The sequence below is a fragment of the Rhinatrema bivittatum genome, chromosome 5 (assembly GCF_901001135.1).
Source record: "Rhinatrema bivittatum chromosome 5, aRhiBiv1.1, whole genome shotgun sequence".
NCBI classification, from domain to species: domain Eukaryota; kingdom Metazoa; phylum Chordata; class Amphibia; order Gymnophiona; family Rhinatrematidae; genus Rhinatrema; species Rhinatrema bivittatum.
The window spans coordinates 103,353,585-103,377,653 of NC_042619.1; the positions used below are offsets into that span (position 1 = coordinate 103,353,585).

At 41.6% G+C, this 24,069-nt stretch overlaps 1 protein-coding gene and 1 long non-coding RNA gene across 7 annotated transcripts in view; one reads left to right on the forward strand and one right to left on the reverse strand.

Annotated features, from left to right (window-relative positions):
* LOC115092122 (probable tRNA methyltransferase 9B) overlaps positions 1-16,846 on the reverse strand; it is a 77,828-nt gene extending 60,982 nt beyond the window's left edge. The window contains exons 1-3 of one of the 5 annotated variants that reach the window (XM_029602683.1): positions 16,495-16,845; positions 15,212-15,273; positions 10,457-10,509 (exon numbers count right to left, since the gene is read on the reverse strand). The gene's annotated coding sequence lies outside the window, so the exon portion shown is untranslated. Of the gene's footprint in view, positions 1-10,456; positions 10,510-15,211; positions 15,274-15,982; positions 16,083-16,145; positions 16,385-16,494 lie in introns of those variants that run through there. The other 4 variants (XM_029602682.1, XM_029602684.1, XM_029602685.1 and 1 more) reach the window with 4 other exon arrangements.
* Positions 16,769-24,069, forward strand: part of LOC115092123 — a 38,346-nt gene continuing 31,045 nt past the window's right edge. The window contains exons 1-2 of one of the 2 annotated variants that reach the window (XR_003856909.1): positions 16,769-16,830; positions 17,058-17,472. This is a non-coding gene — a long non-coding RNA (uncharacterized LOC115092123). Of the gene's footprint in view, positions 16,937-17,057; positions 17,473-24,069 lie in introns of both variants that reach the window. The other variant, XR_003856908.1, reaches the window with a different exon arrangement.

The following is a 24,069-nucleotide window of genomic DNA, read 5'->3' on the forward strand; positions in this document are numbered from 1 at the left end:
CCCAGGATCCTCCATGCCTTTTAAGAATTAGTGGTGCAATGGCAGTCCGGAGCACCTCCTAGCTCTAGGCCCAGTTGACATCATCTTTCAAAATGGCGCTGGGTAGCCTTTGTCCCATCACATGATTTCCTATGCATTAGCTGCTTTGCACAGATTTGCAAAATGTATGCATGCAAATTGCTTACAAAGCAGATAATTGTAAAAAGGGGTGCATTTTGGGCCAAAATATCATGCGATAATGTGAATATTGCACAATATTGCCACAATATAGCTATATCACATGATAAACACTGTTTTACATACTTTAAAGCCTTATCATAGCTTAGTAAATCTAGCCCTTAGATTGTAAACTCTTGGGATAGGGAAATGCCTACAGTACCTGAATGTAATCCACTTTGAAGTGCCTGAAAAGCAGAATATTTATTAGACTTTTTATAAGTCAAAAATCTGAAAGTAAAAGTTATATCTGAAGCATTTTCGTTGTCTATGAAGAGGAATTACTGTTATATTGACCTGACTGGAATTAAGCTTTACTCAATTTCATACCAATCCTGCAGTGTTTCGTAAGTCAGGAAACATTCTGTTATTGCCTTATTTATAAACCTATTCTGAGACCCCCCATCCTTGTGGGGATTATACTGCAGGGGCTTCCATCCTGACAGCTGTACTGTCACAGGTTTTACTCAGTATAAGGCTCTTGTCTCTCCTCCTGCCACTAAGGTCCCTTTGTGTCCATCACATGCATGCTTAAATTCTGCCACCATTTTGACTCCAATTACCTCCACTGGGATTCTGCTTCATGTGTCCACCACCCTCTTAATGAAAAAGTATTTTCTCATATTCCTTTTCAGCCTCCTTCCCCCTTCAGCTTCACATGATGACTCCTATCCCTTGTGCTTTTCATCCTATGAAAAATGCTACCTTCTGGTACTTTATTGAAGCCTGCTAGATATTTGAATGTTTGAATCACATCTCCTCTTTCCCATATTTCTAAATACTATAGAAATCAAATACTATACAACACTTACTGGTTGGCAAAATATGTACAGTTGATGCTACACTTCAAAGGCTTGGCAGATTGCCTTCATCCCAGAGGATGAGTCACTGTATTATTAATTTATTCATATTTATAATTCATCCCTCCCTGAAGGCCAAAGGCATGAATATATAACATAAAACAAATTACATTCCAGAAAAGGACAAAAAGCAATAAAAATATCATGTAAAATTAAAATAAACATATGCAACTTTGGTAACCAAAGTATTAAACAAAATAAAAAAAAATAAAAGCACATCTGTGATAGCCATCACACATCCATGACAACTGTACATGATTTAAACAACCACCCAATACAAAACAGTCCACAACCAGCAATCATTACTCATAGTTTTCTGAGCTATATGCTGATATTTGCTATATATATCTAGTATCTACTTAGATAATCATTATTCATAATTAAACAAAAGCAGTTAATGGCCAGGCCTTGATCATAATCTAAAGGCTGATTTAACATATTTCCTATAGCTTATCTTTCACACTCCTCAGTTCTTTAAGAAGAGAATTCCATAGAGCTGAACAGGCACAAATATACATAATTTAATATCTTCAACTGAAGGAGTCGTCAACAACAAGCCTTCTTGAGAAACCATAATAGTCTAGATGGTACATAAATCACTAATTGTACATGAAGATATAGAGAGCTCTTATTTTATGATTTAGAAAGTAAACATTTTAAAACTTGCAACGGGAGTTAAAAGGCAGCCAGTGAAAATTACAAAGGGCTGGTGTGATATGAGTAATTGGGCTGTAGAGCTCTGGATTGACTGCAATCTCTGAAGTTGCTTTTTAGGTGAGCCTAAGTACAGAGCATGGCAGCAATCGTATTGTGATGTCACTTAGACATGCAAGATCATAGTCATGTCTTTTTGAGAAAGATAGGCACGAAGTTGTCGAAGCATACAAAAATGGCAAAACAAAATTGGACCACAGAAGAAATTTGGGCAGTTAAAAGACAACTCAGAATCAACTAATAGCTAACTTGGAATGAAATATGATCCAAAGTTAATGCAGATAGCAAGAAAGAAAAGTAGGTCTTTTGTTCTATAAGATCTTAGTCCTAACTGCATTTAGCTTTAGCTTATTACAATAAAGTCATAAAGATATTGAATGTAAGCAGGTATGAAATTTTCCTTCAAAATCTTGTCAAGCCTCATCTATTTCATATTTCAGCTGCATGCATAAGGCAACTGAACCTAGCATTCCTGATGAGGGTGCACAAGGGTTGAACATAATATACTGAATACAATGGGGGTGGGAGGGGAGGGAAGACTAAATCCTGTGGCACTCACTGTTCTAATTTCTGTAAATAAGAAAAATTCTTCACTGATTTTACTTTTTGAACTCTTATCTTCAGATTTAAACCAATTTAATATGTGCCCCTGGATTCCTATACTCTGCACATCATTTATCAAAATAGTATGGTCAATACTAGCATGCTTAAGAATAGACTCATTATATCAACATAAAAACAGAGAATATGATGGCAGATAAGGTCCGTTAGACCCTTTTTGTTTGTCCAGTTTCAATCCTGGTGCAATGCCATAGATCCCAGTTAATCTTTGGTTTTCCCCTCATTTCTTCACAACGAGGGTTCCTTTCTATTTATTTATTTACGAACATTTGATATTCCACTTTTTGCCAGGTTTGGTCTCAAAGTAGATTACAGAACTTAAGATTTAGACAGGAATAGCATTGTATGGCATAAGGACCAAGTATGGGAAAAACGTTAATATTCCTAATGAGTCGGCTGGGGAAAGGCCTGGTTGAACAGCCATGCCTTGGCTTTTTTTTTCCCGGAAAGCGAGGCAGTTTGGTTCCTAGCAGATGGAAAAAGAAACCTCATTCCAGATTTTGGGAGCATAGCAGCTGAAGGCTCTTAGTCTTGTGCAGTTCAATTTGGCAGAAGTTAGGGGTGAGGAAGAAGGAAGGGCTTTTTGTGAAGACTGGAGCTCTCTAGCCGGGGGTAGAAGACAAGGAGACAGGTGGAATGCTCCAGAGCCTGTTTATTCATGCATTTGAAGAAGCAGCAGAGGGTTTTGAATTTAATCCTGATTTCAATTGGTAGCTAATGTAGTCTGTAGAAGATATAGGTGTTCTGTGGTCTGACGATTTGGCCCCTACCAGGATTCTGACCATCATGTTTTGTATGAGTTGTAGTCATTTCAAGCAGGTCTGGGATAGCGTTCAGGAAAGTTACAGTAAACAATTAGTGATTAGTGCATGGATAACCAATGCAAGGATGTGTTGACTGAAGTAGTAGCAAAGTCGCCGGATCTGGTGGAGGTACATAAAGGAAGCTCTCACTAGAGATGTGGGATTCCATAGTGAGGTTAGGATCAAGTTGGATCCCAAGGCTTCATACAAAGTCTTTGAGCTGGAGATGAGTGCCTGATAGGGAGTGAATGGACCATAGGGGATGAGCACATTGGCTTAATCAGAGGAATTTATATTTAGAGAGGTTAAGTTTGAATTTATGGTCATTGAGCCACTAGGCTACTGCTGTCAGATAGCTATTGAGACTGGCGATGGGAGAGGACTGGTCAGTTCAGAGTTTAATGCAAAGTTGGAGGTCATCTGCATAAGTGACATAAGAACATAATAAATTGCCATACTGGGTCAGACCAAGGGTCCATCAAGCCAAGCATCGGGCTTCCAACAGTGGCCAATCCAGGCTATGAGTACCTGGCAAGTACCCAAACACTAAGTAGATCCCATGCTACTGATGCCAGTAATAGCAGTGGCTATTTTCTAAGACAACTTGATTAGTAGCAGTTCATGTACTTCGCCTCCAAGAACTTATCCAAACCTTTTTTAAACCCAGCTATACTAACTGCACTAACCATTAGAGATGTGCATCGGGTGCCCGATCTTTTCTGCTTTCAGGTTCGCCTGGCCACAGGAAAATCTCTTATTTCCCGTGGATTGGCATTTTTTTTTCGTGAAAAATCATTTTTCGGCTTAGTGCGAGCACTAACAAAAACTAACAAAAATTAATGGTTTTTGTTAGTGCGCGCTAAGCCGAAAAACTATTTTTTATGAAAATTCTGGGAAAGTGCAATCGTTTTATCGTTTTCCCGATCCATGATGATTTAGGAAATTTCGTACAAATTTCCTAATCGTCAAAAAACGAATGCACATCCCTACTAACCATATCCTCTGGCAATAAATTCCAGAGGTTAATTGTGCATTGAGTGAAAAAGAATTTTCTCAGATTAGTTTTAAATATGCTACTTGCTAACTTCATAGTGTCCCCTAGTCCTTCTATTATCCGAAAGAGTAAATAATCGATTCACATTTACCCATTTTAGACCTCTCATGATTTTAAAGACCTTAATCATATCCCCCTCCGCCATCTCTTCTCCAAGCTGAGCAGGACTAACCTCTTTAGCCTTTCTTCATAGGGAGCTGTTCCATCCCCTTTATCATTTTGTTCGCCCTTCTCTGTACCTTCTCCATTGCAACTATATCGTTTTGACATGCAGCGAACAGAATTGTACACAGTATTCAAGGTGCGGTCTCACCATGGCTTGATACAGAGGCATTATAACATTTTCCTAACAATCTGTTTGCCTTTTTAACTGCCGTAGCACACTGAGCCAATGATTTCAATATATCATCCACTATGATGCCTAAATCTTTTTCCTGGGTGGTAGCTCCTAATATGGAACCTAACATCGTGTAACTACAGCATGGCTTATTTTTCCCTATATGCAACACCTTGCACTTGTCCACATTAAATTTCATCTGCCATTTGGATGCCCAATCTTCTAGTCTTGCAAAGCCCTCCTAAAATTTGTCACAATCCGCTTATGATTTAACTACTCTGAATAATTTTGTATCATCTACAAATTTGATTACCTCACTTGTCGTATTCCTTTCCAGATCATTTATAAATATATTGAAAAGCACTGTTCCAAGTGCAGATCCATGAGGCACTCCACTGTTTACCCTTTTCCACTGAGAAAATTGACCATTTAATCCTATTCTTTGTAACCCACGAAAGGACACCTCCTCCTATCCCATGACTTTTTAGTTTCCTTAGAAGCCTCTCATGAGGGACTTTGTCAAACACCTTCTGAAAATCCAAATACACTGCAACTGCTGGCTCATCTTTATCCACATGTTTATTAACCCTTTCAAAAAAATGAAGATTTGTGAGGCAAGACTTACCTTGGGTAAATCCATGCTGTGTTCCATTACACCATGTCTTTCTATATGCTCTGTGATTTTGATCTTTAGAATAGTTTCCACTATATTTCCCGCTACTGAAGTCAGGCTCACTGGTCTATATAGTTTCCTGGATTGCCCCTGGAGCCCTTTTTAAATATTGGGGTTACATTGGCCAACCTCCAGTCTTCAGGTACAATGGATGATTTTAATGATAGGTGACAAATTTTAACTAATAGATCTGAAATTTAATTTTGAATTCCTTCAGAACCCTGAGGTGCATATCAACCGGTCCAGATGATTTGCTACTCTTTAGTTTGTCAATCTGGCCTACTACATCTTCCAGGTTCACAGTGATTTGGTTCAGTTCATCTGAATCATCTCTCTTGAAAACCATCTCCGGAACCGGTATCTCCCCAACATCATTAGTAAACACAGAAGCAAATAATTAATTTAGTTTTTCTGCAATGGCCTTATCTTCTCTAAGAGCCCCTGTTAGCCCCTCAGTCATCTATCCGTCCAACTGATTCCCTCACGTTTCTTGCTTCAGATATATTTAAAACAGTTTTTATTATGAGTTTTTGCCTCTACGGCCAACTTAATTTCAAATTTTCTCTTAGCCTGCCTTATCAATGTTTTACACTTAACTTGACAATGCTTATGCTTTTTCCTATTTTCTTCAGATGGATCCTTCTTCCAATTTTTGAAGGATTCTTTTTGGCTAAGGTAGCCTCTTTTACCTTACCTTTTAACCATGCCGGTAATCATTTTGCCTTCCTCCCACCTTTCTTAATGCATGGAATACATCTGGACTGCGCTTCTAAGATTGTATTTTTAAACAATGTCCATGCCTGTTGTACACGTTTAACCTTTGTAGCTGCACCTTTCAGTTTTTTTCATTTTATCAAAGTTTCCCTTTTGAAAATTTAGTGTTAGAGATGTAGATTTACATATTGCCCCCCTTCCAGTCATTAGTTCAAATTTGATCATGTTAGGATCATTATTGCCAATGTTGAAGGATAGAATCAGGTCGCAGATAGGATAGATGTAGATGTTGAAGAAAATCAAGAAAAGACCAGAACCCTGAGGTACTCCACAGAGGAGGTTTTCAGGAGTAGACTGTTCATTGATCCACATGACAAACTGAGTTCTGTTGGACAGAAAAGATTGGAACCACTTAAGAACATTACCTTTGATGCACTAAATCAGGAGGCAGTGATCAACCATATCGAAGGCTGCAGATGAAATTACCACCTTGATCTGCGTTTAGATTGATTCCATTGGTTAAGTGAAGTAGGACAGATTCAGTGCTTTGATCTTTCCTGAAACCGGATTGGTGAAGAGTGCAAGATGTTGCTCTCTTTGAGGAAATCAAATAGTTGGAACTAGACTACCTTTTAAACTATTTTGAATAAGAATGGGAAGCTGGAGACTGGACAAATAGTTATTGATTATTTTGGGGTCAGAGTTTGGTTTCTTCAGGATTCGTTTGATTACCACTTTCATGAATTCTGTTACCATTTCCATCACCATCACCTCCAATGGGAGGCTATTCTAAGTATTCATCACCCCATTCCTCCTCTAGGATATAAATATTTAGGTCATAAATGGGATTATGTATTAAAACTAAGGCGCTAAGTTTATTTAACACGTGCACAATAGCCTGCTTTGCACTAAAGGCCTAGTGTGTATGCTAAACCAGTCCAACAAAATGTTAGAACATACATGCTAAAATTAAGGCATTTGTTTATGTAAGTTAAGTATATCAGATGCAAATGAGGCTTTAGTGGGCATGCAATAAATAGCATGGTATGCTCTCCTCCATGTGTTATTTAGCACATGCTTGCTAAAGCATAAATTTGACACCTAACTCAGATCAGGTGTTAACCAATTTAGCCCTTTAAAGAGTTCAGTTAACAGAATGCATTGTGGCTTACAAATGGAGATGTGACTGCTATAACAGGTGGATTTATGGGAGTGATAGAGTAGAAGACACCAGGTGAGATTGAGAAGACGGGGAGAATGAAATAGAGAAAGTAGGTGGCCAGAGAAGAGAAAGATACTAACACACACTTGATCACTTCAAAAACAATTCCACAGTTAATACCTGATTCACTAAGAGCCTGATTTTAAAAGCATTTACACACTTAAAATTGGGTTTTACACGTGTAAAAGCTCTTTACTTGAGTAGGTGGACTTTTGAAAATTGCTATAAATATATGCCATTGAATTGTCCATAGGATTGACTCACGTAAGTGCACTTTACTCAAGTAAATGGCTTTTGAAAATTGCTATGATAGTATGTTACATTTACGCATGTTAACTCCTTGGCAAATTACCTCCTTAGGCTTTTATGGGAAAATACTTTGATGAATCAGGCCCTTATTTAGATAACAGAAATATATTTTATTAAAAAGACTAACAGATGGCAATTGTTTTCCAAACAATATTGTACACGTCATCATTTGCAAAGCAAAATGTATCTATTTCATATAAAGGCCCATCCACCAAATTCATACTGAACGCCATGACTGTGCAGAACCGCTGCACTGCATGTGTTCTATGTCCTGCATGGTCTCAGATGATAGAAATAGTCTGCAGGACAGGTGTTGCAAATAAAGACCAAATGACCCATTCAGTCTTCCTAACAAGATAGGATGAGCCAAGGGGCCACATGCTGCTCTGTGCATGTTGCCCCATGCCTTCTATTTAGAATTGCAATTCATTTGGTTTACTCCCTTATGACTGTCCGCCTTGTTATAGATTTTAATGCCACCTGCAAAGAAGAAAATGTTTCTTTATAAACCCTCCACAATATTATTCATAATGTTATTGAACAGAATCATACCCAGGATGTATGCCTGAGGTACTTCACTATTCATCTTTCTTCCCTCAGATAAAATTTCACTTACAATCACTCAACCAGTTTCTAATCCAGTCCACTACCCTGAGGCCAACTTCCAAGCTGCTCAGCTTTTTTATGCAGTTATTTAGTTTATGCAGACAGTATCAAATGATTTGCTGAAATCCTAACAAACAGATTAGATGGAAATAATATCATTACTTATTTAGTACTATCATAACTTTGACTGGTTACTATATGGGCCAATCATTCCTGGTCACAAATCAAGCTGTAAAAGATTGAGGGATTTTAAGGCATCTACAGGTTGTATGACATCACCTTCAAACATCCAGGTTATGAGGGCCAGAGACTATTACTTGCTGGCTCTGCATTACCAGAGTTGGGAAATTTTCCAACTTGATTATTTCTTTAGGAATAAATCCCCAAAAAGTGGGAACCAAATCTCTCATCAAAGAGGAGCTAGATCATAGTTCCCTAGCCCCTTCCAAGTTGTATCAAGATTCTGGCCACCAGAGGTAGGAGGGGATATGCAGATAAAAACACATTCCCCAGTGAAGGGTGAAAGAGTTTGATACTAGGCTGCCTTTTCATCTCCCTTTAGAGCAATAAGACTGGTTCCTTACTTAGTTCAGGGTTATTGTAAACAAGTCCATCTTGGCTGTGCTCTACTTGAGAAAGATCCTGTTTTACATATCCCAATGAAGGGACTACTCACAGGAGTTCAGGCAAAAACTCAATCTGCCAGGATGTTGTCTCTTCCTGCCATGTACATGGATCTTAGTGTCACCCCAGGAGAGATGACCCAGTACCACATGTTAAGAATGTCCCACCACAGAAGATATAGCCTGTTGTTCCTCCTTATTCACATAGGGGCGGATTTTAAAAGCCCTGCTCGCGTAAATCCGCCCGGATTTACGCGAGCAGGGCCTTGCGCGCCGGTGCGCCTATGTTCCATAGGCCTACCGGCGCGCGCAGAGCCCCGGGACTCGCGTAAGTCCTGGGGTTTTTCGAGGGGGCGTGTCGGATCGGCGCGGCGTTTTGGGGGCGGGACCGGGGGCGTGGTTTCGGCCCGGGGTGGTCCGGGGGCATGGCCGCGCCCTCCGGAACCGCCCCCAGGTTGCGTCTCGGCGCGCTAGCGGCCCGCTGGCGCGCGGGGATTTACTTCTCCCTCCGGGAGGCGTAAATCCCCCGACAAAGGTAGGGGGGGGTCTAGATAGGGCCGGGGGGTGGGTTAGATAGAGGAAGGGAGGGGAAGTTGAGGGGAGGGCGAAAGCGAGTTCCCTCCGAGGCCGCTCCGATTTCGGAGCGGCCTTGGAGGGAACGGCGGCAGGCTGCGCGGCTCGGCGCGCGCCAGCTACACGACATCGGCAGCCTTGCGCGCGCCGATCCTGGATTTTAACTGATACGCGCGTATCTACTAAAATCAAGCGTACTTTTGTTTGCGCCTGGTGCACCAACAAAAGTACGCGAAGGCGCACTTTCTTAAAATCTACCCCATAGAATATGACCACCATTATCTGTCTGGATGATTTTTATTTATTTATTTTTATTTATTTAATGGTTTCTTATATACCGAGGCACGTTTGCAAAACATCACCTCGGTTCACAATGTAACATAACTTAGCAACAAGCTTTACAATAATAATAATAATAATAATAATAACTTAGGAACAAGCTTTACAATAATAACATTAACAGATGAGATGATTTTGTTGGCGCCCTGGTTCCTGAAAATCTTTAGAATTTCCTACAGCTTCAAATTGTCTTTGGATGAGAAGACAGGTGGCGTGGCGCTACTAGAGCTTAGAGTGTTTAATGATGCAATATTGTTCAGATGGAGTCATGATTTTTACACAAATGACTAAATTTGCATCTATTTTTTTTCTGGATGATTTATGGAATTCATACTCATTATTAACATTTGCATGTGAGGGAGCTGCAGTTTTCTTACAATAAAACCTTTGCGTATGGCTTGGGGGTGGTGAAGGTTGGGAAAGAGGACAGTGAACATTTTGCATTTCATTGTGTTAACAGATAACTGTGCATTTTGCCTGAGAGTTGGAAGATCAGTAATTCAAGATTGGCGGGTCAGAGGGCATTTGAACCTGTAGAGTTTGATGAAGTTGGTTAAGCATCATTTCCCCTCCTTTAAACAGATTAAATTGAAGTGGAATATACCCAACACACATCTGCTGGACTATCTTTAGGTGAGATACCAATTCCTTGAAAATTCCAGATCAAAATGTTTTAAAATCAGTGTATATAGATAAAGAATTGGGAAATAGTGCTGGCAAATCCAATATCATTACTAAGTGGTATAGGCTGGTAAGAGACATGAGGGAGGATGATCATTTGTCCAAACTTACTTCTAAAAATGTTTACTCAGATATCCCAGAACGTAATGCATCCAACTTGGCACCTTTAGGAAAAAGCAGAATATCAAATAAATAATACAGTTGAGAGAAATACAATGCAAAGTGCTGCACAGTTTATATAGGGTCTTCAAATAAAATTTTGGAATAGAAATGAATGTCAAAGATATAACATAGTTAAAGCCCCCTTGTTGCATTCTTTCTTAGAATGTACTATGCTGCAATACTTATTGGAATTCAATTATTAAATGTATAGAAATTATAATTGGATTAACACTTAGGGTGGTTTTATAGATTACTTTTAATAAGAGATATAACAATGTTAAAACTGAATAGCCAAGGACAAGAAAATATCCATCAATAATGCTGTTGACAAAAACAGCAATACTGAATCCATGGACCACTGGTATCAGCCCCTGAAGTCAACAGCATCCTTTGTGAATATGGACTGGAAAACAGGACCTAAGAAGAAAGCTCATGAGTTCAAGCGCCATGGGATATATTTTTGCAACACATTACTAGAACATTAAAATACATCATACCAGTATGAATGTGAAGGATGAATGATGTATGTCTGTTGTTGGATGAAAGGAGGGTTAAAAAAAAAAACAATTTGGGGGGGGGGGGGGGGGGGGGGGATTGGATCAAAAACAGCCTCGCAAGAGACGGTGAAATTAAATATACAATTTGGACAAGTGACTGAGAAAGCTGTAAGTGTAAGTGAAAGCATTTTTTCTTTGTATTATGTGAAATGTATGTTCTGTATCCTTACTGAAACAATAAAGAGATGTTTAAAGGAAAAAAATGCCAATACTTTCAAGTAGGTTGATTTGCAATCTTTTCTCCTGAAGAGACCAGGGGCCCGGAGCATGAAGCCCTTTGAGATATTGTCCGACAACTTTGACAATTTAGTGAGGAGGGATTAGGAAGGGTAAACCCCAGGTCAAATCGGAATAGGAGAGCCACCAAGACAGGGACTCTCATAGCTCCTTCACGATATAGGTGCTTTCCTGGAGACCTGGAGTGGTTTGATTCCACTGGGATTTCAGTTAGTTGGGGAGATGGCAGTTCCATGAACTGTGAAAGTTACAAGAGCCAGAATTTTCAGCATGCGCCACGATAATGTCTGCTGATTCTGAATTACTCTTTTGGTTACAGTCACTGGATTGCTGGCCAAGGTGGTGGGGAGATAAGTCATTTCGAGTTATATTTAACACAGCCCCTTTAAATTCCAACTGAGCTATTGGGCTCAGTTTGAGGTAGTTGACAAACTCTATATAATGCAGCACCTGGATGACACTTTGCCTTTATTCATCCATTCCAGTTCAAGATTTGCTCCTGACCAGTCAGTCATCCGAAGGACAGCAGGTGCAACGTACACATGGGCATTTCAAAATGAAATCCCTGCACATACTTTCCTGTTCCTTCCCTAGTCCCTTCTCCAGGCCTGCCCCTTTCTGCTGTGGGCAAAAATATTTGTGTTATGAAACAGTGCACATACTTTTATTTATATTAAAGAGGGAGGGCAATATTCGGCTGGCCTTATCTAGCTGTGTTAACCCGTTTTAATGCAGCTAGATCCATTTGAAAAGTTTTCATTTGGTGAATATTCACCATGCTGAGGCTAGGCCAAAAGATGCAGTTTCCCTACTACAAATATAACTACTGTGATTTGTGTCTGTGTACATTTCTTGTAGATCCAGAGAACATAGCTAGTCTCCTTGTTTAACAGGGAAATTACAGAATCCAAAATAAGAATTTGCTAAAGGCCCTTAAGTTTAGGATGGGCTAGAGACCTCCTATTTAAAGTAAAATCTCTCGCTCTCCTCTGGTGGGACAGGTTTGACTGTTCTGGCCTGTAAGAGGGAGGAAATTATGAATTCGAGCAGGCCCTGGTTTTAAGTGAGCTGCAGTGCTCTTTTGGGTGGGGAATTTGGAAGGATTTCCAATAGATACAATCTGAAGCCTTCCTTTACAATCTGGGGCAGTGTTTCTCAAACCTCTGCTGGATATACACCTAGTCAGTTGGGTATTCAAGATTGCCACACTGAATTATGTATGAGGTAGATTTACATACCCTGGTCCTCTAATGTATGCAAAACTATCTTATACTTGTTCATTGTGGATATCCTGAAACTCCAACTGGCTAGAAGTGTGGCTAGGTGTGCCCCCAGGAGACTGCTGTCTGAGGTTACTACGTACAGCCCAAGGGTTTACAAAGCAATCTCAACAACCAGTCTTCTGGAAGAGAGATTGAGATTCTGGAGTCTATTAAAAAAAAAACGCATTTCCAGTTTTGACTGTTTGGGTGTATGGGATTTAGAGTTTGTCAGGTTTTGCTGGCAAGCACTTGCGTTCTGCTGTCTAGAGTGAACAGGGCCTGGGAAGTATTTTTTCTGAAGGAAAAACTGCTTCCTAGGAAGATCATTATGAAACTTCTGAGCTTTGGAAGGCAGTTCATTGGTGGCAGCAAATAGGATCTGAACCTCACCACTTTCTCGACCTTGGGGCTTATGCAATAAAGCTTAACCTGTGTGATAAGAGACTGACAAAAAGAAAAATAAAACTAAAAAAAAAAAAAAAAGATGCCCAAGAAAACCCCATATTGGGGTATTCTGGGGCTATACATAAAAAAGCCTGAAAAAAAGGAGGAACATAATCAACTTCTTAAGATTTGCCATGCTGCAGAAGAAAGGTGGTGTCTTTCAGCCTCAGTGCAGAAAAATAAGCTGAGGACAGCTGCAGCAGCACAGGGATTACTGCATATGGATAGAGAAGGGGTTTTTCCCTTTCCATGAAGCTCTGGAAAAATCCATCTGTTCAACACCAGCATGGTCACATGACCCCTATGTGTGAATCAGTAAATTGCTTGTCTGCAGAGAATGTACCTGCAGAATTGCAACATTTATTACTGAATCAAGCTTTGATAGTTCTGAAGAAAATGCAGTATAGATGGAACAGACTTACTGTGGCTGTCCCCATTAAATAAATAAATATATATATATATATGTGTGTATATATATATAAAATATATATACACACACACACACACACAGCTGGACTCAGTTGTCTCCACTGTGTGAAATTCAGAGGCATGCACAAAATCATCCACACGACATAACTGAATATCCCACAAACCAGCCCAAATATATTATATTTTTAGTCTGAGAAATAATACCAGGAGACAAATATTTGATCACTTATGCAGCTAAAGGAATTCTGCAGAATAGAGGCTAATACAGTAATACAAGGTGCTCATGGTTTTAGAAGACCATGACTGATCCACACAAAGGAAACCAAATAGACCAAAAATTTGTTTTCACTATTAGAAGTTTCAGAAATCACTTTATCATTTATTGTGAATTTATGTAATCTAACAATTAAAAAAAGCTAAGATAAATACTGAACATAGAATAAAGATTGTAATATATGCTGATAAGAAAACATAACAACCATACGACTTTATCTTTTTCCTGTCTACACAAAGGTAAAACCAGTCAAAGAAAGAAAGGTAAACTGTATTATCTTAAACTGAATACTACAGGGTTATAACATAATATGACAAACAGTATTTTATCAGAATGAAATGTAATGGAAAAAATTCAGCTGCATAAAAGTATCAGTATTATATTTATTGGAAACTGAGAACTAAAGTGCTTGGTTTAAGTGTTAGCTTTTTTTTTTTAGAGCCGATTTTAAAATGGATTTTGTACTATAATTTTATTGTTTTCAACAAATCATAGATAGTGACACAAATGAGCAAGGAAATGTCCAGTTAAAATTGATTTTGCTACAGTGTAGGGAAATTTAAATAAAACTACTGAAACATAAAATTGCATAAAATTTATGAAGATGCAACAAAGGATGGCAAAAAAAGTTGAGCTGGGGGACTAGTCCAATAACCATGGCAGTGCTGTGTGCTGCTATGAGAGAAATCTAGGTTTGATTTCTGAACCTGGATGCTGCCTGGCCCATGCTGGTGATCATGCCACAGAAGCAGAGCTCATAATCCTCTGGATAAAAAGGAGTCTCTAGCCATCAACAAGACCTATTGGCCAGCCTGAGGATTCACATGTACAGATTTCAGGAGGAAGCTAGTATGCCGACACTGGCTAAGGACCATGACTGGGTATTTAAAAAAATAGATAGATAGATAGAAAGAGACAACAGAACCAGGCACCCCCTAACCCTAGGTGGTTACAAATGAGGGCTCACGGTATCATAAACCAATAGAGGTCTGTTCTGATTCTGGTGGAAGCCCTATAGTGCAGGAAAAAATTACCAGCTCCCCCCCACCCCCCCAAAAAAAGGGAGGCATAAGCAGGGAAATATTTTAGCATGTCATATCCCCACTACAACTGAAGGAAAATAAACGGAGGAAACAGAAATAGGGTTTATAGCAAAATTAAACAAATACTGCAAAAGCCATGCAGACTTGCAAGATGGTCTTCTATACAATAATTAATCCCTCACACTGCCAGAAAATACCAGTAACATAGTAACTATGGCAGATAAAGACAAAATAGGCCATCCAGTCTGCCCAGCAAGAAAATATAAGGCAAACTGCTATTTTAAACATTGTAGATAATAATACTATCCAGTAATAGCCATGCACAAACTACACTATGAATCATCTTACATGCACCATTTTAAATATCTTTAACATACAACTGCACTAAAGTAATTAGAAATATTTCTTAATACAACAAATTAAAAAATGTATACAAATATATATTAAACTATAACAACCTGAATTTAAGTGCACACATTTCTTCAAACAGCAAATGATGTCACACAAGGCAATCGAAGAACTGTGAAAAAAAACCCATAAATAGCTAGGAGCAAGTTGAAAATGTTTAATTTACACTGGAATCCATTACTATTCATTTCATACATAATATATTCCTCGTCTATTTTAAAACAAGCTCATTCCTGATTTGCTAGACATAGACTATAGAGTTTAGCTTTATTGCTGATGCTTATAGGCATGTGTGAGAAGTATAGAGTACAACCTTTACTGCTTCAGGTGTAAACAATCTTTAGATAATTCTATTGTTCCAACAAGACGTATCACAAACCTGCCAAGAATCTTAGATCATGTCATTTAATATCCAAAGGTGAAAACTTAAGTATGAGCAAATAAAAAGTATAATAAAAATCCATTCAAAGTTTTACAGGAGGAGCCAGTCTCTGAACAGTGAGATTAAGCTATTTTTGGTTTGGCAACTGCGTGTACTTGTATGGCTAGAACACACCATAATCTAGAAAAAGATGGGGGCTGATTTATTAATCGTTTGCGCCAGTTCTATTGAAAAGTGAGGGGGCGATGATTTATGAAAGGCTTGCGCTAGTTTTGCTCTTGTAAAAAGGCTGCACCATCAGACATATGAATGGGGAAAAAAAATTCTATTATAATCAAAAGGGCACGTACTGGTGCAGAACGAGTACAATTTTGCACTGGAGCAAACCTTTAATAAACCAGACCCTGAAATTAATAATACAAATAAATAAATAGATCACCGAGAATTCTGGGCATTTTGTTCCTCCATTAACTAATTCATGGACTGTACCAGTGAATAAAGTGAGCAGGATTTTCTCTCTCTCAAGCAATGGAGACAATAGGAGACGTAAAATATAGAGAAGGGCCCACGATATCAGTCCAAATTAGCAAAGCGCATTTTACCGGTACGATGCACAACCAGTTATGCGGTAAACGGGTATCGGAAAAGTAGGGGGGGCTCTCATCCTTGCCAGGTGAAGTGAGAGGACCGAGCCACGGGGACTGACGCTCTCGGGCGCACCCCCCATGTAAAGAAAATATCTTTGCCCGCGCCCTCTCCTTGCACAAAGCGGCCAAACGTGCCTGCCTCAAGACCCTACAATCAGTCAGCACGGTATTATGACTTTCAGAGGTGTTATTAACCCCTAAACCGGCGTCTTCTGCGTTACCGGAGGCCCTAGAGAAGGGAAAGAAAGGGGAAAAGAAGAAGCGAAACGTCCGCAGCGGGGGTGCCGCCTGGGCTGTGCGTTACCTGCGGCGGGCTGCACATGTGATTAATGCCCCCAGCCAGCCCGCCCGGGGACAGCCCCGCACCGCACTCGCTCCCCGCGGCGCCGTCGGCTGGCAGGACCTTGGCGAAGAAAGGGAACTAAGCAGGATGTGAGCTGCCAGGACCTGGCGGGCGCAGGAGAAGCGCCATTGGTGTGGCAGGCGGGGGGAGAGGGCAGGGCGCTGCGGTGCAGTGGTTTGGTTTTTTTTTTTTTTTTAAGGCAGGCCCGGCGGGAGCAGGAGAGCAGTCCGGTTGTCTGCATCCGGTACTGGGAGAGGCAGGGAAAGCGCCTTCTCAGTTGTGGACTCCCTGCAACAAGTGAGCCGGACTTGGGCTTACATGGGGGTACTGAGCGAGGAGAAAGGACAGGGAAAATCCCCCACAGTGGTTCCCTTTATATCTCTATCCATAGGTACACACACAGGTAGATGTATACATACACATATATATATAGAGAGAGAGAGAGAGTTTTTAAGTCACACTAATTATTATATATAAAAAGGCGTTTGGTGATTAAAAGTTTTTCTCTTTTTTTCACCCTATAGTTTATTATTTGTATAACGCTACCAGATGGATACAACGCTTTGCAGACACCTAACAAATAGCGTCTGTTTCTTGAAGCCTGCAATCTGATAAAAGCCAGACCGCCACTAAACCCTGACAAAACAGATGGGGGCTGGGGGAGATTGCCTGAATGAAAATGGTGGCGACAGCTGCAAGGACTGAAACCTCTAGAGAGCGTATACAACAATGAAACAGGCAGTGGGCGAGTGAAGGGGACCATGTGCAGGAACAATTGAGGTGCGGTTTTAGGTTGGATTTGAATCTGGAAGTACTGGCCTTGGAGCATATTTAGAATTGGAATAGATAGCAGGGACAAAATCCTGAAGATTTGGAACATGCGTTTTGTAGCACTGGGGAAGAACCGCAAGCGGGGTGTGGGAGAAGAGTGCCCAAAAGGTAGCTATTCCACTATGGCTTGATCTGTATTAGAGATGTTGCATTCGTTGGAAACAAAATGGGATATTTTAACGAATTCCCCCTTGCTTTTAAAATGAAACCAAACATAAATGAAATTGTGTGGGGATTTTTTGTTTAATTTTTAATACTTAAAAAAAAAAAAAAAAAAAGCGTTACCACCGTCAAAAAAAAATTGTCTCCCTTATCCTCCCCAAATACCCTTTCCTCTCTTCCATCCCCTGGATCGTTTTCTATTATTACCCGCTTGCTAAATATTTCTTCAGGGGCAAGTGCAATCGCCAGGCGCTGCTGCTGCAGCAAAAGAAATGTCTTTGCACAGCCCTAATCTGTGTACAGCACTCCAAAGAGCGAGCAGTGCAGCAGACACAGCCCTGCTTTGTGGAGCCCACACTCCAGCAAAGACAGAATAGTCAAATAGGAACGTGTGGAAAACTGGGCAAAAGATGTACGTCTCACTATGACTATTACCTTCTTACTTTGCTTGGATAGGCAGAAATAAAAGGACACGGAATAAATTGTAGAGGAGGCTGACACAGCTCTTGAAAGCTAGTCAGAAATGTATTAAGTTAGTCCAATAAAAAAAGTCTCCCCTGCTATTTATTTGTTGCCCTTTATTGCTAGGTAACAATAACAAACCAAAACAAAGAAAGAGATACAAGGAAAGAGCACTCCACCTAATCATTAAGAAAAATGAAAGAGGAAAGATGGATGATACTAGTACAGGCACATGTGTTGGTCTTTGTGGAGGAGGACCCAATAATTATTCTGTTCAGAATGTTCAGATGTTTTGAGAAATGATTGGTTGTTGCTTTTAAAGACTTCAAATCCAGACATATGCAAATATACTGCAAATACAACTCCTGGAATATATGTCATGGGAAAGAGGCAGGGAAGGTAAGCTGGGTTATTTAAGAAAAAGTGAAATAGTTGTGAAAGGCGTATTTAGTTTATCAATATTATTTATAAGAAGGGCATTTCAGATGAGAGAGCGGTGTGTAGAAGTTTATGGTAAGGTGTATGGCTACTGGTAATTTTAAGATGGTTCCATATGTTATTTGAGTCGTAAGACTTTTAGTTTTTCTGTTCGTTCTTCTGCTGAAAATAACATTCTTATCCCTGTCACTGGTGGCAATAGATTTTTAGCTGCTCCCTTTTGCTCTCTGCTCAAGATATCTGGTAGTGGTCTTGTCATTGACTGGTGATGTCAGGAATGCGAGGTCGGGCAGGCTGCATGCCTGCCCGGCCAGGATAATATGGCGCCAGGCTCGCTGATGCAAGCCTGGTTGCCGCCGTGCTGGGGGGGGGGGGGGGGGAGCTGTTTTGTGACCGGATGGTCACCCGAGCCCTCGTGCAATTTGCTGCACTGGGATTGGGTGGTTCTTTGAACCACATCGTGGAGGGAGCTGATTGGCTCCCGATGGGTTAGTGAAGGGGAGGGGGGAGGAGTTGATAGAAGGATTATGTGAATCCTCCTGTTCTGCCTCTCTTCACGGCTGGGCATCTGGCTCTGCATCCCACCCGCCCGCCCGCCCTTGTTGTTACTGTTTGTTGTTTGGGGCCTTGTTGTCATCGCAGCTGTTGTAGGGGGTGGCGGGTAGCCCGAGCCAATTGGTGGGGGGTTATGTTGTGGTAACTGATGGCGGATCTGAATGGGGGCAGGTCAGTGGTCCATAGCCAAACAACTGGGTGCAGTTGTGGCTGGTACGGCTCCTTGCTGAATGGCGGCGGGGGTCGATTTATTCAACTCCTTGCTCGATGGTGGCGGGAGTCGTGGAGATGTGAAAAGGGGCAGCGCTTCATACAGGCAGGGTCAGCCTAGGGAGCGTCCCTGGCAGGCTGGGACAGCCTGGGTTTACATGTTTCAGGCTGGGATAGCCTGGGTTGCCCATCTTGCTGACTTGTGGCGGATGGGAGAAAGGGGAATTCAAGATGTATACATTTGCCTGGCTCGGGCTCCGGAGTGTTTAATAAAGCTGTGGCCTGTTGACTCCCAAAAACAGTGTCTGTGAATTATTGGTTGTAAGGGGGCGGGCTTGGGGCAGAAGCGTCGGTCCTGGCTGCCCATATTATGAGAAGAATACAGCTTTCTGTTTATAAGGTGTTTGCATTGTAGTAACAATAAGGACCAGATTTAAGTTTCAGGCAAAATTACGACAAAAGAAAAAAGTGGAGAACACCTGCAAGTCAATTTGCTAGTATGGTTTGAAATCTCATCTTTTGCCCAGAAATGTGTTTTCTGTCACTTAAGAGAAAAAGAATCCACAATAAACTGTAAGTGAAAACATATTGAAAAATGCTATCATTCCTTTGCCTGAAAATGCAAAATACAAGAATTGGGAAAAGGTTCCATAGTGCATTTTGCACAATTTTTTTGCTTCATCGGCTTTTTTTTTGTCTGGGATTTTTATTCTTTCCAGAAGTTGCAGGAAATTAAATTCTGGAAAAGGTACTATTTCCAAACCAAATACAGGCCGCTATTCCATCTATTTTGTCATATCCAAGAAAGAGGGGTCCTTTTGACCCATCCTGGATATCAAAGGAGTCAATTGTCATTTGCTGGTCACTCATTTCCGAAAGGGGACTGTACACTTTGTAATAATGGCAGTACAGTTGGGAATGCCTCATATCTCTGGATCTGATGGATGCATATCTGCACATTCCCATTCTCCAGGAACATCACCGGATCCTAAGGTTTGCCATTCTAGGATGTCATTACCAGTTTCAGGCCTTGCCTTTTGGGCTGGACCTTCTCCAAGGACATGGTGGTAGGAGCGGCCACCTCGTGCAAGAGCGACATCCTAGTTCACTCATATCGGGACAACTGGTTGAATCGTGCCAAGAGCATAGAAGAAAGTCACTGGGTCTATCACAAGGTGGTCTCCTTACTGCAGGATCTAGGCTGGGTGGTGAACGTAGCCAGGAGCAGCTTAAAGCCATCTCAGAGGCTAGAGTATCTTGGCATTTGCTTCAATACAAATCAGGGCAGTGTTTCTGCCAGATAATGAAATTCAGAAGTCGATTGCTCAAGTTCAAACCCTGAGAAGGACTGTTCACCTGGCAGTGTGTTCATATCTTCAGGTCCTGTGCTTGATGGCAGCCACATTGGAGGTTGTTTCCTGGGCGAGGGCACATATGCGACCTCTTCAACGCACATTGCTTTCCCGCTGGAGTCCGCAGTTGCAGGACTACACAGTAAGCCTTCTCTTACCATTGGAGTTGAGCTTCCAATTGCAGTGGTGGTTGCAGGCGGATCATCTCAGGAAGGCGGTTTCCTTGGAGCGGCCAGATTGGTTAGTGCTGACAACTGATGCGAGCCTGCTGGATTGGGGGGCTCATTGTCAGGAGTTGATGGTGCAAAGTCACTGGCATGCCAAGAAACAGCAATAGAGCAACAATAGATTGGAATCATGGGTGGTACGTTGGCGTGCTTGCAGTTCACTGAATGTCTAGAGCAGTGATGGCAAACTCCAGTCCTTGAGTGCCACAAACAGACCGGGCTTTCAGGATATCTACAATGAATATTCATGAGAAAGATTTGCATGCACTGCCTCCATTATATGCAAATCTATCTCATGCATATTCATTGTGGATATCCTGAAAATCTGGCCTGTTTGTGGCACTCGAGGACTGGAGTTCACCATCACTGGTCTAGAGGCTCGAGCTGTCTGTATAATGTTGGACAATGCGACAATGGTGACCAGAAATCAGGTGTCAGGGAGATAGATGCACTTATGATATGGGCAGAGCAATATCTGTTAGACGTATCCCCCTTCCACATTTCAGCAAACAATGATGTGCAGGGTGACTTTCTCAGTAGGAAGAGTTTGGACCCAGGAGAGAGGGAGTTACCGAACAAAGCCATTCACTCATAGTGGAGCACTGGGGCCGACTGTACCTAGACTTATTGGTGATTTCTGACAACTCGAAAGTTTCAGTTTTTCAGTCGCAGAAGGGATCCGAAAGCGCTGGGCATCAATGCTCTCGTTCAGGTGTGGCTGTGTGGCAGCCTGCTGTATGCCTTCCCACCCTGGCCTCTGACAGGCAGGATAATTCAGAAGATTGCAAGTCAGGCCAGCACCGTACGTTTGGTGGCTCCGGATTGGCCCCAGAGGCCATGGTATGCTGATCTGCAGAGATTACTAGTGGGCAGTCCTCTCAGAGCTGATCTGTTGCAGCAGGGACCCATTCTTCATGAACATCTGGGTCGATTTTGTCTTATGGTTTGGCCCTTGAGAGGGCTAGGTTGTTGAAGCATGGTTATTTGCCTGCACTGATTTCCACTTTACTTTGGGCTAGGACATTTTCTATGTCCTTGGCCTATGTGAGAGTTTGGAGAATTTTCGAGGCCTGGTGTATGGAATGCGGTTCTCAGCCTCTCAAAGTGGATATTCCATTCATTTTAGAATTTTTACAGGAAGGATTACACAATGGTTTGGCCTTTAACACCTTGAAGGTTCAAGTGACAACCCTCACTTGTTACTGGGGGGCAAGTCAATGATGGGCCGTTGTCCTCCCATCCCGATGTGTCCCAGTTCTTGAAAGGAGTTAAGCATCTTTGTCCTCCCTTACCGGTGCCTCTGTGGAACCTTAATCTGGTCCTGAATTTCTTGGCCTTTCCTTGCGGCTGTTTACCTTGAAGACTGTTTTTCTGGTGGCAATCTATTATGCATGTCGGGGTTCCAAGCTATAGGCTCTTTCTTGCCGTGAGCCTTTTCTGCGTATGACTCCAGGAGCGGTACAGCTTCAGACTATGCCTTCTTTTTTGCCAAAAGTGGTTTTGGAGTTTCATTTGAATCAATTCATTTCCCTGCTCCTGTTAGACAGGGACAGAGATAAGAGTATCGTGTTTTGCATACCATGGATGTCAAGCATCATTTGCTGTGGTACTTTGAGGTTACTAAACCTGTCTGAAAGTCTGACCAGTTGTTTGTTCTCCATGGTGGAGGTAAACAAGGTAAACCAGCGACACAGGCAACTATAGCCCATTGGATTAAGGAAGTTATCACTGCTGCCTATGTGGATGCTGACATTTATTTATCAAAGTAGATTAGACTGCATTCGGCAAGGGCTCAGGTGGTATTGTGGGCAGAAATTCGGTTGTGGTTTCCTGTTGAGGTTTGCTGAGCGGCAACGTGGTCACCTTTCCAACCTTTTTCAAGCATTACCACTTGGATGCTCAGGCTAGGGAGGATGCCGCATTCGCGCAGGCAGTGTTGATTGGACCATGGGCACCCTCCTGACCTGTTTGGGAATAGCTTTGTTACATCCCACTTGTGGGGATTGGCCTGCCTGAGTGCAGAGGAAGGAGAAATTACTACTTATCTGATAATTTCCTTTCCTCTAATGAAGGCAGGCCAATCCCGGACCTGCTCTTGGCTGACAATTTTTGCTTTTGGTTCGCCCTTTAGGTGCAGACATTGTAGAGTATTCTTCATGTTATTCGTTGGAAGACTGGTACTTGGCTTGACCAGCCCCTCAGTTTAATACCTGTTCTTTTTTTTGTCTGAGTTCAGTGTTCCCTATTGGTTGGAAGCATGTGTGGTTGATTGTTAATCATTTTCAGGTATAATCAGTTTGTCCACAGTTTAGCTTTTTCAGAGAATACTGGCAGGCTGATGTTGGGGCAGGGCTAGATATCTGTGATATCAGCTTTTACTCTGTCTCCATCTGCTGGTAAGTTGCATTACCCACTGGTGGAGATTGGCCTGCCTGGCTTAGAGGAAAGGAAATTATCAGGTAAGTAGTAATTTCTCCTTTTTCTCGATAGCAGGATGAATTAACCAAACGTAATACCTGCCCACCTCCCTGGAGAGTCGATTGCCTGTCTCAGTTAGCTCTGGGATAGACTGAGGAGGCTTGCGGTAACACCCATGCAGGAACTACTGCTCATGCTCAGGAGAGCCCAACTGTCTACTAGCTAGGAGAGAAGAGTTAGTTCGGTGCCACTGGATGATGTCATATGCCATGTGTTATGATTAATTCATCCTATCTATGGAAGACACTGTTATGGTAAGCAAACTTGCTTTCTAAGTTTTCTGGCTGCCCCTGCAGTCCCACAACAGCACTTTTCAGTGCTACCTAAAAACAAAAAAGAAAGTATCCCTGCTTTGTCAACAAGTTGGGCCAGAAGAAAAATTTGTCAATGGTGAGCAGCTTTAAAAGTTGTATCTGTGGTAAGATAATGTCCTTCATATACCCCCATGAGTTGTACTATTAATGCCTTGGGTTGGATCAAAACAAGAAGAACTACTATGCATGTGAGCAGATGTTGCTGCACTCACAACATTTCAGGATGCTTCGAATCAAGAAGCTGCACAAAGCTCTCCAGAGTCACAGTAGATCTTTCTCCCGCAGTGCCTTGCGGGAAAGGAGTTTAGTCTAAGCTCCTCTAAAATTCCCCTGTCTGCTAAGGCCACAGCTGCAGGATTGAATTTTGCCAGCTGCCCTATATTAAAGACAAAGTGGCATCATTCGTTGCAACATTGCAGCCTGCGTCAAAGAAGCATAAGCACTCTAAGCACGATGTATCTACACTGGCGCTATCCAAGCAACCATCATTGGTGCTATCAACACAAG